The sequence below is a fragment of the Myodes glareolus genome, chromosome 1 (assembly GCF_982192425.1).
Source record: "Myodes glareolus chromosome 1, mMyoGla1.1, whole genome shotgun sequence".
Classification (NCBI taxonomy): Eukaryota; Metazoa; Chordata; class Mammalia; order Rodentia; family Cricetidae; genus Myodes; species Myodes glareolus.
Window position 1 is genome coordinate 117,416,712 of NC_142026.1, and position 16,340 is coordinate 117,433,051.

Here is a 16,340-nt window from a genome sequence, read left to right on the forward strand (position 1 = left end):
ATGATAGATAGAAGAGGAAGGTATGGAAAGGCTATTAAAGTCATCACAGATGTTTGAGTCATAAATTATGTGCTGATTTAGACTGTCAGCGGGTGAGTCAATTGCTTCCATGTTAGGACTAACCAGCAAGACTAGAGAATTGGCTATCTGTGGCTTCAGGTATCTGTTTCAGATATAAATCTTACACTTGGCCAGTGGGATCTCTCCATGGAACATTCCTGTCATTTGAACAGCAAGCATTATTAGGTCCAGTGTTATCTGATTTTCTGGGATACCACTTTGCCAGCATCCTGCATGACAGAATTAGGCACACATACCGTGACGAGAATGCGGGTACAATAGTGTTCAGTAGCCAGGGTGTCTCATCGAAGAAAACAAATGGCCAAATCAAACAGCTGGCTGGTAACTGTTTACTATGGACTGCGTTCATCAGCTAATCAATTATTGTTGACCAACTATGCTCGTGAATGGATATTGAACCTTTTTTTCCCTGCATCCAGAAATATTTAAAGTTAGATACCACTATCCTGCCCAAGCCTTCCTCCAAAAGGCAAGAAATGGTCTCCTTCCATATAGGCATGCATGGGTGAATTGACTAAATAGAATGAATTTTTAAAATAGAGAATCTTGTGGGACAAAAATGTGGAGACTCTAGCTGAAAGGGAAAGAGGAATTAGTACACAGTAAGGTTTTCTGATTGAATTATCTTTGGAATTTGTTCAACTGTGGTTTTCTCTCTGTAAAAAGTACTAATTGGTTATCACACAGCAAAAACAAGGAGGTTAACAAAACCCAACATTACTCAGTGAATGTTCTCAATGGTGAACTCCTTTCTACTAGATAAAATTTCTGCTAGTCTTTGGCTTTCATTCTTGACAAGTTTTATTTCAGTGGAATGTTCCTTCGAACTTTAACATTATAGTGGTGTTGAATACCAGTTCCTCTGGGGCTGTCTCCTGAAAAATCAATTTTTTTAAATATCTAAAATTTTATATTTTCAAACATCAACGAAAACATCTGTAATTATAGTTCATATGCCTCTACTTCTTTACACATAATAAATAGCATAATAAACAGCATAATTACTGTTATGACTAAGGTGCTAGGATAAATATAAATATCAGTGTGTTGTGGCCCATTAAAAAGTTTGGAGTTTTTCCTTTCTGATAAATCTCCATATTATCTCAAATTACTCTATTTTATTTGTTAGCCCTTAGTAGTTTTCTGTCAGCTTTTAATCCTTGTCATGCTTGAAGTGCCTGTTCTCTTACTCGAGACTGTCTTTCCCCCTTTCCGTTCCTAATCCCCTATGGTTTAGGAAGTACATAGCTAACATTCTTAAAATTTCGTGAAAACTGGAGAAAAAATGCCTTCTGTAGTAAATATGCTTTACTGTCTAGATGTCAGGAAAACTATTTCTGTTGCCCAGAGGCCTTATTTTCTTACGTAATGGAGGGACAAAAATTATTTGGTTTTAGATGACAGTAGAATTCTTTTTATGGGGAATTCCTTAAGAACAACATAATTCTGTCACTAATATTCCAAGTGCGTAGACACCCTGGGGAGATTAAAATGAATGCAATCATAATACGTTCTCCTAGCATGCAAAATATACACACATCCCAATGCATAGTCTCAAATGGTGGTGGTGTGAGGAAAATGTGTTCATGGAGGGAAAATGAATGCTTCAAGCGTTGACACCCAGTCCTGTGGTATCCATTATGTTTTAATGCTAACCAGTATTGTGACTTTTTCGGTTTGTATGTTTGTTTGCCTTACTTATACATTCCAGAACAAGAGGATAAAGAAAATTCACTAGCAAAGAAGAAGTGATTCAGATGAAAATTAAGGATGGATAATTAACTGCCAGACAGAGGAGTGTTAAAACATTCCAAGACTTTTTCAGGATGTAGAAGTGTCCTTGAAATGTCTTCCCGAGTTTTTCAATTTTTCTTAATGTTTAGTGACTTAAATATGAAAATTTCCTGTTGGAGAGAAATGGAAAGCTTTAACATATGCTCTTTGTTCTTAGTCTCAGCCTAACAGCCACTCTTTCCTACGAGAAAACTCTTCATCCTAAAATTCTAAGGCTTCCTGATATGTAAGGTGCGTTATTGTCTTCTTAACAAATATCCCCATGCAGTAAGCGCATTCATTAAGTTGGCAATAAGGTTTGGATGCTCTTTAAAGTTAAGCCCGTGTCCAATGTTGTTCGAATGAACATGTTGTTCGAAGGATTTTGTTTGTTCTTTCAAATAGATGTCGTTCATTTCCTTGAAAAGATGCCCAAGGGAAGTAAATATATGTGATTTTATATTTCTTTTAGAAGTATTGTAAGTGGTGTGGGAGAATTGTCTATATTCTGTCAATCATATTTTAATAAAACGCTGATTGGCCAGGCAGGCAGTATAGGCAGGAAAGCCAGACAGGAAGTAGGGGTGGAGCAAAGAGACTGGTAGTATTCTGGAAGCAGAAGATCCCTCCACCACTTCTGCCCAGACCACCGAAGAGACAACATGTAAGCTGTCAGACTGAGAAAGGTACTGAGCTGTGTGACTAACATAGATAAGAATAATGGGTTACTATAAGCTATAAGAGTTAACAAGAAGCCTGAGCGAAGGGTCAATCAGCTTTATAACTTACAGAGATCTCTGTGTGATTGATTTTCTTTGGGCTTGCCCGCTGTGGGGTACTGGGCGGGACAGATACCCCAACAAGCCGGCCCTCTCATGCTACATTGTAAGTGATCCCTCTTCAATCTTCCTAGTATTTTTGTCTCTTTAGATTGTTGTATCAATACCATTGAGCAGTTGTGTGGCTCTGTGCCTTGCCAGCTGGTGGGTGGGAGTCCTTGGATGTTGAGGGTACATTGTGGAAGAGGACATGGGGGTTGGGAAATGCATATTCAGGGATATGTTAGAGGAGACGATGCAAGCCCTGAAAGCAGACAGCTGTCAGTTTTCTTCCTTATAACCAACCATTTAAATCACTAATAAGGTGAAAGTCTCACAGGATCAGTATAGCGTGCTTGGTGGGAATCATGCTGGCATCTTCCACACGCTCTGAGCACAGTGGGCTTGGCTAGCTAGGGAGCTAGGCCCCTGTTCCTGCTTTGTCTTCCCATGCAGTCACCTCCTTTCAATGGCTACAAACAAGAGAAACGGCAAATGCAGGACAGGCTTCCTCTCTGCCCTTTGGCAACTTTCTGTGGATTACACAACAATTTGGCTAGCCAGTCAGAAAACCAGAGTCGCGCTCCCCAGGCAGATGCCAGTGGTGTGCCTCTCATCATCAGTTCAACTAGATCAACTCCACTTTCAATGTTAAAGAAATGCCTGCCCCCTCATGGCATTTTCTCAGCCTTCTAATGCAGTTCATTTCACAGAACATGAAAAAGAAAGAGATCATCAAAATACACGTCTAGGATTATATAAATAAACTAATCCTCTATCCACTTATAAATATTATTGGGAATATTAGTTAAACGCTACCACATGTTAGGGCAGAAGTTATAGGATCAAAATGCCATGTAGCTCCCGGAGTAAATAGGGCTGCTGCTTCTGGCATCATAAGTCCTTTTAGATCCTTGCGGTGTGTTTTGGAGGCGATTTTTCTCACAAGGAACATGCTGTGGATAAATTATTAATTCATTAATTCCTGAGGTATTTGCTCCCAATGATACAACAGTTTTATTTTCCCCTTGCTTGCGGGATTCACAAATGTGAAAGCTTCTAGGAGCAGGAAGTCAGCGCTGAGCCAAAAATAGCGTTCAAGGCTTTTCTTTTTTAGCACAAGATTGAAGAGCTTTCACGGTGAAGTAAATTTGTGCTATTTGTGGTCATAATATCAACTGTGATTTGGAAAATTGCTTCTGACCTACTACTAATTTGAATTATTTCAATTGTTTTAAAGCATAGGCATGGCATTTTGGCTTAGGGAAACACATTGTCTTTAAAGCAATGCCACGGAGTTGGAAGTCATCTGTGCAATCCCGAATACTCTGAAGCACAGAGAAGGAGTGTGACGAAATCAACACACCTACAAAGAGGACCCCACTATTCTGTGTCCAGGAGTCTGGCTGCCACTTACAAGCTCATATTTAGTAAACTGGGAGTCGCCAAGCAGTTGGACCAAGATGAGCAAGGTCTTGAAAGAGGCACAATTTCATGATGGCTTCTGCATTATGTCTCTCTGAGTTCTACAGAGGGGAACTGGGGCGAGGGTTCCTTTGGCAAAGTGCTTGCTGTTGTAAAGGTGAGGACCTGATCACCGATACCTACATAAGAAGTTGGGCATACCGGCACATGGCTCTCATCCCAATGCTGAGGAGGTAGAGACAAATGGATCCCTGGCCATCCGTCTGGCCTCCTCTGTATTTAGTGATCCCCAGGTGAGTGAGAGACGCTATTTCAAAAACTAACTTAAAGGGCAATTGAGAAAGAAACGTAATGTCGACTTTTGGCCTCTCCACGTATGTGCACCCAAGTGTGTGTACATACATAAGAATTCTCCAGAGGCCTTACACTACTTAGAATGTTCTGAGAATGAAATTTCTATTGTCTACACTGTAATTATGTGATTAATAACAGCTTGTCTTAGGATCATCTGTAAATAAAGTGATACAAATACACTTTGAGTATATTACTACAATAATAAAACTGAAAGTAGTTGCATCTAGGAGTAATTTGAAAGCTATTTACAAAAAGCTTATTAAAACAACACCAATTTAAGGCTATAGCTAAATCTAAGAAGAAGAAGGAGACCCAAACAAGTATAGTTAGTTGGGCAGTGTTTATATGTAAGCATTTTTTAAAGAACCAGGGTAGTGTTTATCTAACATGCTGCACAAGGACCCCGCGTGCCCCAGTATGAATGCAATCCATTACAACATTGTAAACTTACCTAAAATTTGAGGTTTGCTTGTGAATTTTATTTTTTTTTGCAACTAAATTGCACAGTTCTCAAGAGTGAACCTGGTAGATAAGAAGGTCATATATAGCATTTTGATACTTATCACACATAAATGTATATGTGTATGTCAAATATGCTATATATGTAGTATATATATATAGGTATATGTAGCATGTGTGTGTGATGGCAGAAGTAATGGTTAGTTTTGATTAAGCCAAGAGACTCAGTAATGAGTGTTCCTGTGAGGATGAATGAAACAGGATTGACTGGGTGGTGAGGAAGACCCACCCTGAGGAGCATGCAATACCTTCCGAGGAGAGGTCAAAGATTAAGCAGTGTCAGTAGTGCCTGCCTGCTTTCTCCCTTTCCTAACAAGTGTGTGTAACCCCAGTGCTGCTGTTCCTCTGTGACATCATCTTTTCCAGCCTGTGAACACGGGGGCTCTACGGGGACCTTGTAGGCCAACAGCACTGATATAGAATGCCGAGGCATCGAGGCTTGTGCAGTTACTGAGTCTCTGCCTCTCTAGTGTGCAGGCAGCATGGGTATGCTATATGGGGCAATGTCATAAATCCTCTCTCTCTCTCTCTCTCTCTCTCTCTCTCTCTCTCTCTGTCTCTCTCTCTCTCTCTCTCTCTCACACACACACACACACACACATATGGCACATGTATGTGGCTCTAGTCCTCTAGAAAACCCTGCCTAACACAGTAGTTTTTCAGTGCATAAACTTGTCTGATGACTAGTGTTGTAAATGCCTTAGAAATAGTGGAGAGAAGAAGAGTCACAGAAACAATTACAAGGAGACCCAGGACTCCAAGACAAGTAAAAGAACGAAGTGGTAGAAGCAACAAGGAAAGAGCCATGCTGTCCACGGGCAGATATATTCCAGGAAGTCAGTTGAGATAAACAGGAGGTGAGGAAATAGTCCGAAGAGACGTCTGCATGGATATAAAGTACATAATTGGTATTTCTGGTTAATCTCCCCAAAGCTGGCTTTTTCACACTAAATTTCTAGCAACTGCTAACAATTTCCACTATGCACGCAGCCAGAAGCCTGCGAGATTGATAGCAGACAACGAAAGCCCTGGGGCGGTGCTCTCAGCAGCGCACATTCACAGTATTCTAGATCTTTTAAATAAGCAAAGATGGAACAAAAGGACTAAGTTGGTAAGCTCGGTGGCAAGGCTGAGACCATGAGGCTTCCACTCTGAAACGAAATACTTGAAGTTATGCAATTTGTGTGAGGCTTCTGAGGAATCTCTATTTTGCAAGATTCATGACATTATGATTTTGGGCCAAGGCTATCAGCAAAACAAAGCCGCTTCAGACAGTGCAATGAAAATCTTTTCTGTTTTTCCATGTTCCTAGCACAGGGGACAGCCCATCACTCTTCCAGTACACAAGGCAAAACAGAGCTGCTGCTGTTGGTCTTTATGACCCTCCCTGCCATCTTTTAATACCGCCCTTTAAAATCTCACTCCAGGATTTCACTCCCATTCTCGGCCAAACATCCCATCGTTGATGAAACAGTATCCAGGTACGCTCTTGTTCGGAGCACACGCACATTTAATATCACTTTTCTGTTGTTGTGTTTACTTTATCTGCCTCTTTTTCTGGATGGACTGAGGGTAATTTGAGGAAAGTGTACAAGCCGGTTCCTTGCAGAGTGTCTGTTTTTAATTGCACTGGAAAGCTAATCCTTCTGTTGAGTAACTGGAACCCCTAATGAGAGAGAGAGATCAACAAATGCTTGTTGCATTAAGTCGACACCCTTCACCCACTTGGAAGTTTTCCTTTTGGCCAGTCCTGTTGAGGCAGTTTTGGTTCTATCAGTTGAAACTGTCCTGGTTTTGTATGTGTTTGATCAACTTAAAAACATGTGAAGAATTTGCTTGCTTATGTAGCCCGCACACTTGGAGCGAGGAAAAAGAAGGTCTATAATTAGACTCGCAAAGTGGTTGAAGACCAAAGCAATTGATGAAAGCAAAGCTGAAGGCTTTCTCCCTGTGGTCTGAAATTAGAAGGGGATGATGAATATTGTTATTGCATTATTGGACAATAAAAGACCAAACTTTTGGTATGCAATATTACTATAGTCTCCCTATGAGCAAGATGGCAGCGCTAACGAACTAAAACTTTATATAAAAACAGCAACAACAACAACAACAAAAAAACCCCCAAGATCCAGGCAAGGTGCTAGCTATACAACAAAGGAAACCTGAGAAGAATTCATTTACATTAGTAGAATCATTTGAAAATGTGCTAAAAGTTTCAATTCATCAGCAGCAAAAGCATATTATACTTAGAAATTCAATAACAGAACTTGTATAACATCTGTCAGGAAAGTACTATAATCTTCCTGAAAGACATAAAGGAGGCATTCATAAATATAGAGCTGTGCTGTATTCCTTGGAGGGATGGCTTACTATTGCAAAAGTTTCAAGTAAACATACAGTTAACCTCAACTTTCTAAAGATGGGAATTTAAATAATAATGAAATTATATTTTCTTTCAAATTGTCAAAGTATAAAACTATCTGGAGCTATTTCTTTCTCAGTTATGTTAGGACTGTAAATTTTTACAATTTTTATTTTGATGAGGACTTAAAAATGTGTAGTATCCCTTGAAACCCCTAAGCCAACAGTTCTGGTTTTAGAAATATGTGCTACAGAAATAAACATCTTCAGTGACTGAAATATTAATGTGTCAGATATGTAATAAAAATTGTTCATAGAAATTGAGTTTAAATTCTTTTCCATCCATTCAGGCAAATGGCATGCAGATTTAAGAATGATGCAACAGCTGAACATATCCAATGACATGTGTACACAAATAAACTGAACAAGGCTGTCTGGTGTGGCTTTTGCTTGTAAAATGTGTTGTGCAGGAAATATGGTTAAGCGGATATAGTGCTGGCTGCACAAACATGAGGGCCTGATCTGGGAGCTCCAGGACCCTGTGAAAGGCAAGGAAGGACAGTGCACACCTTTAATTGCTAGGGGACAGAGAGAGACAGATCTAGGGCCTCAGTGGACAGCCAGTCTCAGAGAACAAGCTCTGGATCCAGCGAGAGATCCTACTTGGTAAAGGAAGGTGGAGAAATAATTCAAGGTACCTGAGTGTCATCCTTTGGCCTCTATATGAGGCTGGATAGATGAGTTACCCTGTACACGTGCCACACACACACACACACACACACACACACACACACACACACACACACACGTGGTGTATGTATGTAAAATGAATGTTAACAAGAAAGTTTAGCTAACTTTTGGGCTTACCAGTCTACAGTTGTCTCCCCAGGACTTAAAAAACAATGTCAGAAGAATTGTGAATTTGAGGCCAGCCTGGGTTATGAAGCAAGACAAGCTTAGACAACCAAGCAACCAAGCAAATACAGTTCAGATAGGTAACAGACTACATTCTGAGCAGGAGCCATCTCGGAGTAATCCTGTCATTACTTTTCCTTCTTCCACAACTTTGCAGCACACAGAACGCACTGTGGAAATCTTCTATTTCTTCAGAGGCACCGTCCCTCAGGGGGACACAGTGCTCCCTAAGTCCCAGCCAAGGCCAGTTAATGATGACAGCGATGGCGGTAGTGACAGGAGACTCTGCTTCTCTGAGCTTTCCCTCAGCTGCGACAGCTCTCTTCTCGCTCCCTTTGATCCTCCACCCTATGTGGGGGTGTTAGAATGTGTGTCATTAAAGTTCATTTAACTTAAGCACATGAAACATGAAAAACGGAAGGGAAGTTGGAACAGACACTTCTGCTTTTCCTAAAGAAAGATCTATTCCTCCGAGGGTCAAGGCGGGGCAGAGAGCTTGAAGCTGGAATGTGAAATTTCAGATTGAGGGCTTTGCTTAATAAGGGGGAAGAGATCTTTCAAATTAAGACAAAACAAATTGTAAACTTCTGGAGGCACTGAGATTGCCTTACTTGTTAGGTTTTAAGTACTGCCTCCCAGCTTTCTAGACATGTTCAGATACTGTTTTAGAAATTCCCCATCAATGCCTAACCGGTTGACCACAAAGAAAACGTCCTTCTTGTTATCAAACCCTGAAGAACCTTGAACAAACCTCACCTCTGCTTTAGTTTCACCGCTACTTGGATTGCATGATTGTTTATTTCATCACTAAAGACTATTTCGGCGTTTTACTTCACTAACGATCAAGCCCACAATGAATTATTTTAAAACACGTTCCAAATATTTTATTTCACCCAGTTTCATGTTGACAGGTACAACAGTCCCATCTTAGCTTCTGTTCACACACAAACACATTTCCAAGCCCAATTAATAAGAGGTAGACCGTTCGCCAGCTCTGTGGAGCCCAGCACCTGCTGAGAAGACTGTCAAACGTTCGACACGGTACTTAGAGCTGTATTATGGCAAAATGAGAAAAGAAAAAAAAAAAAAGACCGGCATGGGAATGAAATTAAAAACTCACAATGAAATAGTTGATTAAGAAAATTAAGCCATTTAGCACAGATCCATGCCTCTGCCTCCTGGAGGAGACCTTGGGAGACTGCTGGGGGCCGGCGTCTAACCATTTGTCCTCGATGGTGATGACTACTTAATTTTAGTCACAAAAGGACTCCTTTGGCATTCATCTAAATTTTCAGACCCCCTTTCAAATTTATTCATAAGTTTCCTCTTTCCCAGTGACCCCAACATACTTGGTGCTGGGAAAGCGTCCTCTAACAAACGCCAGATCTGTACCTAAGCCAGAATAAAGCCTTAGGGGTCCTGAGGGCCAACTTCAGAGAGCCCCTCCTAGGGATAGGAGTTGAGGCTGAGCCGAGTCTCCCAGGCCCGACAGTTTAATTGCCAGATTTATGAGGGGGGGAAGAAAAGGTGTTCCATGGAGAAGGGGGAGGAAGAAAATGATAAGGAAACCTTTGAAGAAACCATGATGAAAAGGCACGACTCACAGTTACCTCCTCCCCGAAACACTCCAGTCAGCGCTATTTTCAACCTCACCGTGACTCTATTTTGGGTTCCCTAAGCCACTAGGTTGACACATGGCTGGCCTACAGACACCTGGTCTGCTCCACGCCGTTTGTGTTTGCTGTTTTAGTGACCAAATTGAATGGGACAGCTACACTTTGGAAACTTCCAGAAATCTAGGAATACATCATCCATTCTTCTGCACGCGACTTAATAGTACTTATATTATGCAGCATGAAGCATAGCTCAAGATAAAATATTAATTACTAAGAGAGTTTGCGTGTGTGTTTTGAACTACAAAGGCTTTCCAGAAACAAAAAGAAAATATTGAAACAAATATAATTAGTAGAATTGTTTTCAAGCAAGAATGCTTTCTGTATGATTGGTCATGAACTATTCATCTCTTGGGCTCAAGGGAATTTTGAATAAATTAGTAATTAATTCAATAGAACTAAACATTGATATCCATTAGGAGCTATTATGGTGATATGGCAGTTGCCCCCCCTGCACCCCCAGATAGGGTCCTATATTTTCTAAGTTGACTGTTGGCCTTGAACTCACCTGTAACTGAGGGTGACCTTGAAGTTGACCTTCCTGAGTTTTCTGCCCACACTCTGGAATTTTGGGATTATAATCACCAGGCCTAGTTTATGTGGTACTGTGGACTGAACTGAGGGTTTTGTGCATGCTAGATAGCTTTCTATCAACAGAACTCCGGCTCCAGCTTCCTGTTACTTAGCCACCCTCCCCTCTCTGTCGCTTCCCCTTTTTTTCCTGCCCATCCTTCCTCCTTCTCCCTCCAACTTTTTACTTAAAGGAATAAAATAAAATTAAATAATATTCATCAAAAATTGTGGAAATGAAAAAGGAAAAAAAGCACAACTGAATCATAAAATGGAATTAATAAGGTTGGATCTTTCAAAGAGGTTTGCTCATATTTGCCCCAAAACCGAAGTCTCAAACTTCCTGGAAATTAACCCGGAAGTACTAAGTTCTTGACTCATTAGTGTTTCAATGGCTGAAGAATCTTGTGCCCAAGAGAATTATTTTAGTTCCTAACACAATGTTCAGGTAGAAATAGATCTACTGTGGACATTTAAGTTAAGACGGTGCCACGAATTTCAACAAGGGCAGTGTGGAGAGCAGGATATTTATGTTAGACCGGTTGCTCAGTGTGGTTGATCTTCACAAGTGTTTCTCGCATTAGCAGCTCCACTGTTATGGGTACAGGGAAGACCACCTTGTCATTTATGTTAGCACACAGCACAGACTGCTCTGTCAACTCCCTTGGCTAGTTTGTGCTGTGGTAACACACCACTAGTTTCCCCGCCAACCCCTGACTTAAAACTACGTTTCTTTTTTATTCATGCATTGAGCTCATCACAAGTTGAAGAAAGGTTCTGCTGGCTATAGTCACTTGGGAGCCCAGGTGAAGAGGATCTTTCTTGCACATAGTCACAGAGACTGGGGAAAAGCACATGACCAACATGTACTTGCTCTTAGAACCATTGTATCCCACCCTCATCATGTCTGTAGACATTTCACAGCTGAAGCAATCCAGTCACCAGGCCAGAGCGGTCATCCATGGAGTGGGAATGTGCATTTCTCCCATAGGGAAGAACACAGACCACCATAAACGATTGTATAGACTATGACAACAGTGTTCCCTTAGCAAAAAAACACTTAAAGAGTAATCGTCTCAGCTGACATCTCTCAAGATACTGGGTGACAGAAACCTTGACATTGCATTATTTCCTACTGACTCCATGAAGTTCAAGGTTCTCTTCTGGTGTTGAAAATTAGAACCATCTGCGTTCACAGGCAGAAAGGGCAACTGGAGCAGGCTGAGACACTTCAGGGAAAGAAGAGCAGCATCCTGAGGTCCTAGACTAGAAGACCCACCACAGCCTAGAAGTTTTTATTGTTGAGCTCTTATACCCCAGTCTTTTCTCCTTCCATTCACAGCCCTGTCCTTGCATAATAGTGCTCTCTCTTGCGGTTCATCTTGCCCATTCTTGGGTGACTCAAGATGTTCGATGACTCTCAGTGGCATACCTCAAGTTTTTGACACCTTGACTAGATCATTTCTTATATTACCGATATCTCTGCTATATCAGGAAATTATTTTCATGCAGTAGTTTATAATCAACAGGTTTTAAGTCTTTTGTTTTAAGGTAACATTTACAAAGAAAATGGGATTAATTATGATGATTAATGAGATTCATAGACCGTTTATGTGTGAACTAAAAATGGCACTTGCCAAATTAAAATAGGATACTCACATTTTGTACTACAACAAAAAAAATTGAAAAGTTCACATGACCCTAGCTAGAACAGCAGTTCTCAACCTTCCCAATGCTGTGACTCTTTGATACAGTTTCTCATGTTGTGGTGACCCAACCATAAAATTATTTTTGTTGCTACTTCAGAATTGTAATTTTGCTATTGTTATGAATCACAAATATCTGTGTTTTCCGATGGTCTTAGGTGACACATATGAAAGAGTCGTTTGAGCCCCAAAGAGGTCATGACCCAGGCTGAGAAACACTGCCGAGAGTAACTCAAGTTATTTCTTGAATTTAATCACAACTGTGTCTGCTTCAGGCAAGCACAGAACAGTCCCAATTTGCTCTGCAAAGGTTGAAGCTGAATCTGGGGGAGTTAAGGTCAACTCTAATACTGGGGGTTCCCTGAATCAATTTACTCAACAGTGTCTACTACAGGATAGTGATCAGTGAAGACTCCCAATAAATGTGCTAATTCAAAGCACACATGACTGAAAGCTGACATCAATGGAAGCAATTGTTGAAAAAGAAGAGCAACAAAGGGTTTTGAAGATTTTTTTAAACCATTTCATTCTTTAGAATTATAGATAAGAGAGGATGATCAGAATCAGAATACCTAGCTGTTGTTATGGCTTTAATCTCTGTAGACAGAGTGCCCCTTAGTGTCTCTATGCAGAGCTCTGGCCAGGACTCTCAGATAGACACTGGGGATGCTCAGAATGTAGACAGTAGAGCATGTCTATGGAGTTCCTCAGAACAAACCCTCACCCTCTATTTCTCTTTTCCTCTGTTCATCAGCTAGGATAGTACAGACATTTTACGTGGTGAACCTTGTACTCTTTGGAAAAATGTGCAAGCATGTATGTGAATGCATGAATGAATGTGTTTTTTCATATTTTACTCGGTGAAAACTGAACTGTAAAGAGCATAGTCTTTGGGGTCAAGACGTTGCTAGTTTATATTTTCAATCTGTAGCGCTGTGGTGGTTTGAAAGAAAATGGCCCCCAAAGAGAGTGGCACGCTTAGGAGGTGTGGCTTTGCTGGAGTGGCTGTGGCCTTGTTGGAGGAAGTGTGCCACTGTGGGGGCGGGCTTTGAGGTTTCTCTTGCTCAAGTTTCCCTCAGTGTGACAGTCAGTCAATTTCCTGTTGCCTGTAAGATGTAGACTGTCAGCTCCAGCACCATGTCTGCCTGCATTCTACCATGTTCCCATGCTCTGCTTCGTGATTAAATGACCTGAACCTCTGAAACTGTTAAATGTTTTCTTTATAAGAGTTGCTGTGGTCATGGTGTCTCCTTACAACAACAGCAAATGCTAACTTAGACGAGCTGTTTCATATGCAAATTACTGATCCTGGTTGTTCCTGTCACCTGTGGAGTCAATGTTCCTGACTGGTATCACTGCATCTGGGTTTGTTGAGAGAATCACAATGCTGTGTGAGATACCGCCTCTCTGCTTTGCCAAGCTGTCATTGTTCTTCCTTGTTAAATTTCCCATATGGAACACTTAGGGAGTTTTGTTTAAAATCAGCCCTGCTGGAGCTGGAACAATTGAGTTGTATCTATTGGTCTCAACTGGTATCCACGGTCACGTGGGATGGGCTCGGATTCCAGCCCGTCCTATCATTACCTCAGCTGTGAGCTCTGAGTGCTGTGATGAGGCCACGTAGGAGATTTTCATAGTTCCCTCCAGTTCCTCTTCTTCAGCTGTCCAGACTTCTCTCACTGAGAGCAAACACGGTAGCAAAAACAAGCCCACCGTGTCAGTGTTGATGGCACAGGGATGTGGATGAGGTGTCCCTTCACCTCCGGTCCCGTCTTAGCATTTTGAGCAGCTCAGAGGTCAGGAATGCTGTTGTCATCATGGCTAGAGTTGGGGCCTGAAGAAATTAGCAAGTTAAGGGGAAGATGACTCAGAGCTGCCTAAACCTCATACTCTTCAGATATTTTAAGCAACAGAAAGTCGTAAGCAGCTGTTAGATATCTTCGCCTCTTTGTTCAAGCAGAGTTTAGTTAGCTTGCTCTCTTCGGAAAGAAGACACTCACAATTTCCAGCCGGTGCCAAACTCCCTTCTTAGACTTGTTAACTGCACACATAACCTGGCCCATGAAACTTAGGTTTATGTAGACTCATCTCATTTCTAATTATTGCCTGTTTTCTTAATGGATATTGTTTATTATGGGATGAGAATGTACCTTGTAGTCCTCATATTTGCTCCAAACGCAAAGTGTCCTCTTGGACAGACACAAACCCTAATTTCATTTGCACAGGGTTTTAGAACAAGCAACTTACTTCTTTACCCACTTTTTTTCCTTTGAATTTCACTACAGTCCCATAAAGGGAGTGTTTTTATCTCTATTTTATGGGCCAAGAAACTAGAGTTCAGAGAGATTAAGTATACTGGCAATTAGCAGAGCCTCGGTTTATTTACATACATATATATTCTGAGAGCTCAATTGAAAGGCTTTTTAAAAAGGTATATTGAATTTCTTTCCAGTCCTGGGGTTCCTGTCCTCTGTGTCTTTCCCCAGGCTCTGAAAGTACATAGAAAACAATCGTGTCATGTTCAAAAGTGTAGATCTACAACCTAATTATTTTTCTCGAATACAGAAAAAGCTTATCTGCATATGTAAAGAGAAATGGCACAGGAAAAGTCCCAAATAATAAGAAATCATACATCCTTTTATGAGTTACTCAATGTGCTGGCAGTAGGTTTTCAGGGAATTCAGGATACTGCTAAATATCAATGTTCACTTACAGAGAAGAGAGCAAGCGAGGGACTAGCTGGTTAAGGACAGCAAAAGATACATGTAATTTAAATTGATAAGTCATTTGATTTCATCAATTACAGAACAACCATGGTTTTGAACATGGTGGGAGGGTAGTTGTGAATGTAAGTGGGCATTTGGGGTGGGGGGAGGTGTTCAGCCACTGTGGGATTTCAATCAAGATAACCTAGTTGTTAAAATAAAATAGCTGAGAGCTGCCACCTTTTCCTGTGTGGGTCTCAAGCTGCAAAATGAGATGCAGCTTTGTGATGACGAAAGACACTCGCCTTAATTATTTGTTAGGATTCACAGTTTCTCGTTGTAGAATGCAGTTGAGTATTTGGGCTTCCCCTGGCAGTTATTGCTAGGCTAGCACAAACAAACAAACCTATTTATATCACCAGGGTAAGAATTTAATCAAATTAAATATTTAAACCTATTAACATGGAGAAAAAGAAGTTTCAGTTCAGATGAATGCAAGCACAACTGTTGCACCTTTATCCAAGAGATTACAAACATGGTGTGCAAGCATTTTCGAGCGCAATTAGAATCTTCAGTAATTTTACTTGTGGAAAATGAACTGTACGCTGACATTTGAGAAAGTTAGCTTAATGGATCTGCTCAAGCAGAGGGAGAGCGGTTCAGGCAGGGCTGGGGAAGAGAGGGCCCAGGAGATCATCGTTGTTGATGGCGAGAAATCTCTATTTCTATCTCCCTATTTAATCCCCCTGTCCCACTTAGCGTGCATTAACCTGGAATAGCTCACTGCACTTCACTTTTAAAAATAATGCAGGGTCATTTAGATTGATGAGTACGGCTGCCTCCCAGGTTCAGTAAATAATGATAACATTACTGTCTGTTGCATTATATAAGATCACCTAAATTATGAACAGAAGGTGTATCATGTCATGGTCAAGTCTAATATATATAATTTACGGGCTTAATTCTCACTGTCCTAAGTGTCTGTTGAAGAGGGCAAGAATAATGACCGTTATCTGGAAAAATACATGAAACCTAGGTAATTTCTTCTTTTAAATTTGGAGTTTAAAAGATCATGAAATGAACAATTTCCAGTAAGAGAAAAAAAATCAGTTAGGGTCCCCCACCCTCCTACCAGATTCCATTAAGTGCATTTTTTTTTTTTTTAAAAATCTTAGTGTGTGTCTGACCAATGATGACCATGCCACAGTGGTGCTGGGCTGGGTAGACGTGGTGGCTTTCACCTCACTTTCCCAGTTATCACTGTTTCAGTGATGGAAGTGCCACTGCCCTCGTCACATGCTTCGGAAATATCCTGATGTGTTGTTACGGGTGCTCAAACTTTTATTCTGTTCTCAAAGTCTCATGCTTTCAGAGTTTTGCTGCTGCTGTTCGTTGAAGCCATCTTTAGCTAAATGTATACTTTCTGTAGCTGTACCTATC

The 16,340-nt window shown here is 40.9% G+C and overlaps 1 long non-coding RNA gene across 1 annotated transcript in view; it reads left to right on the forward strand.

The window, feature by feature from the left end:
- The first annotated feature begins 1,829 nt into the window (after positions 1–1,829).
- The window catches only part of LOC125394528 (uncharacterized), a 36,435-nt gene continuing 21,924 nt past the window's right edge, over positions 1,830–16,340 (forward strand). The window contains exons 1-2 of the long non-coding RNA XR_007230249.3: positions 1,830–2,540; positions 3,913–4,390. This is a non-coding gene — a long non-coding RNA (uncharacterized LOC125394528). The remainder of the gene's footprint in view (positions 2,541–3,912; positions 4,391–16,340) is intronic.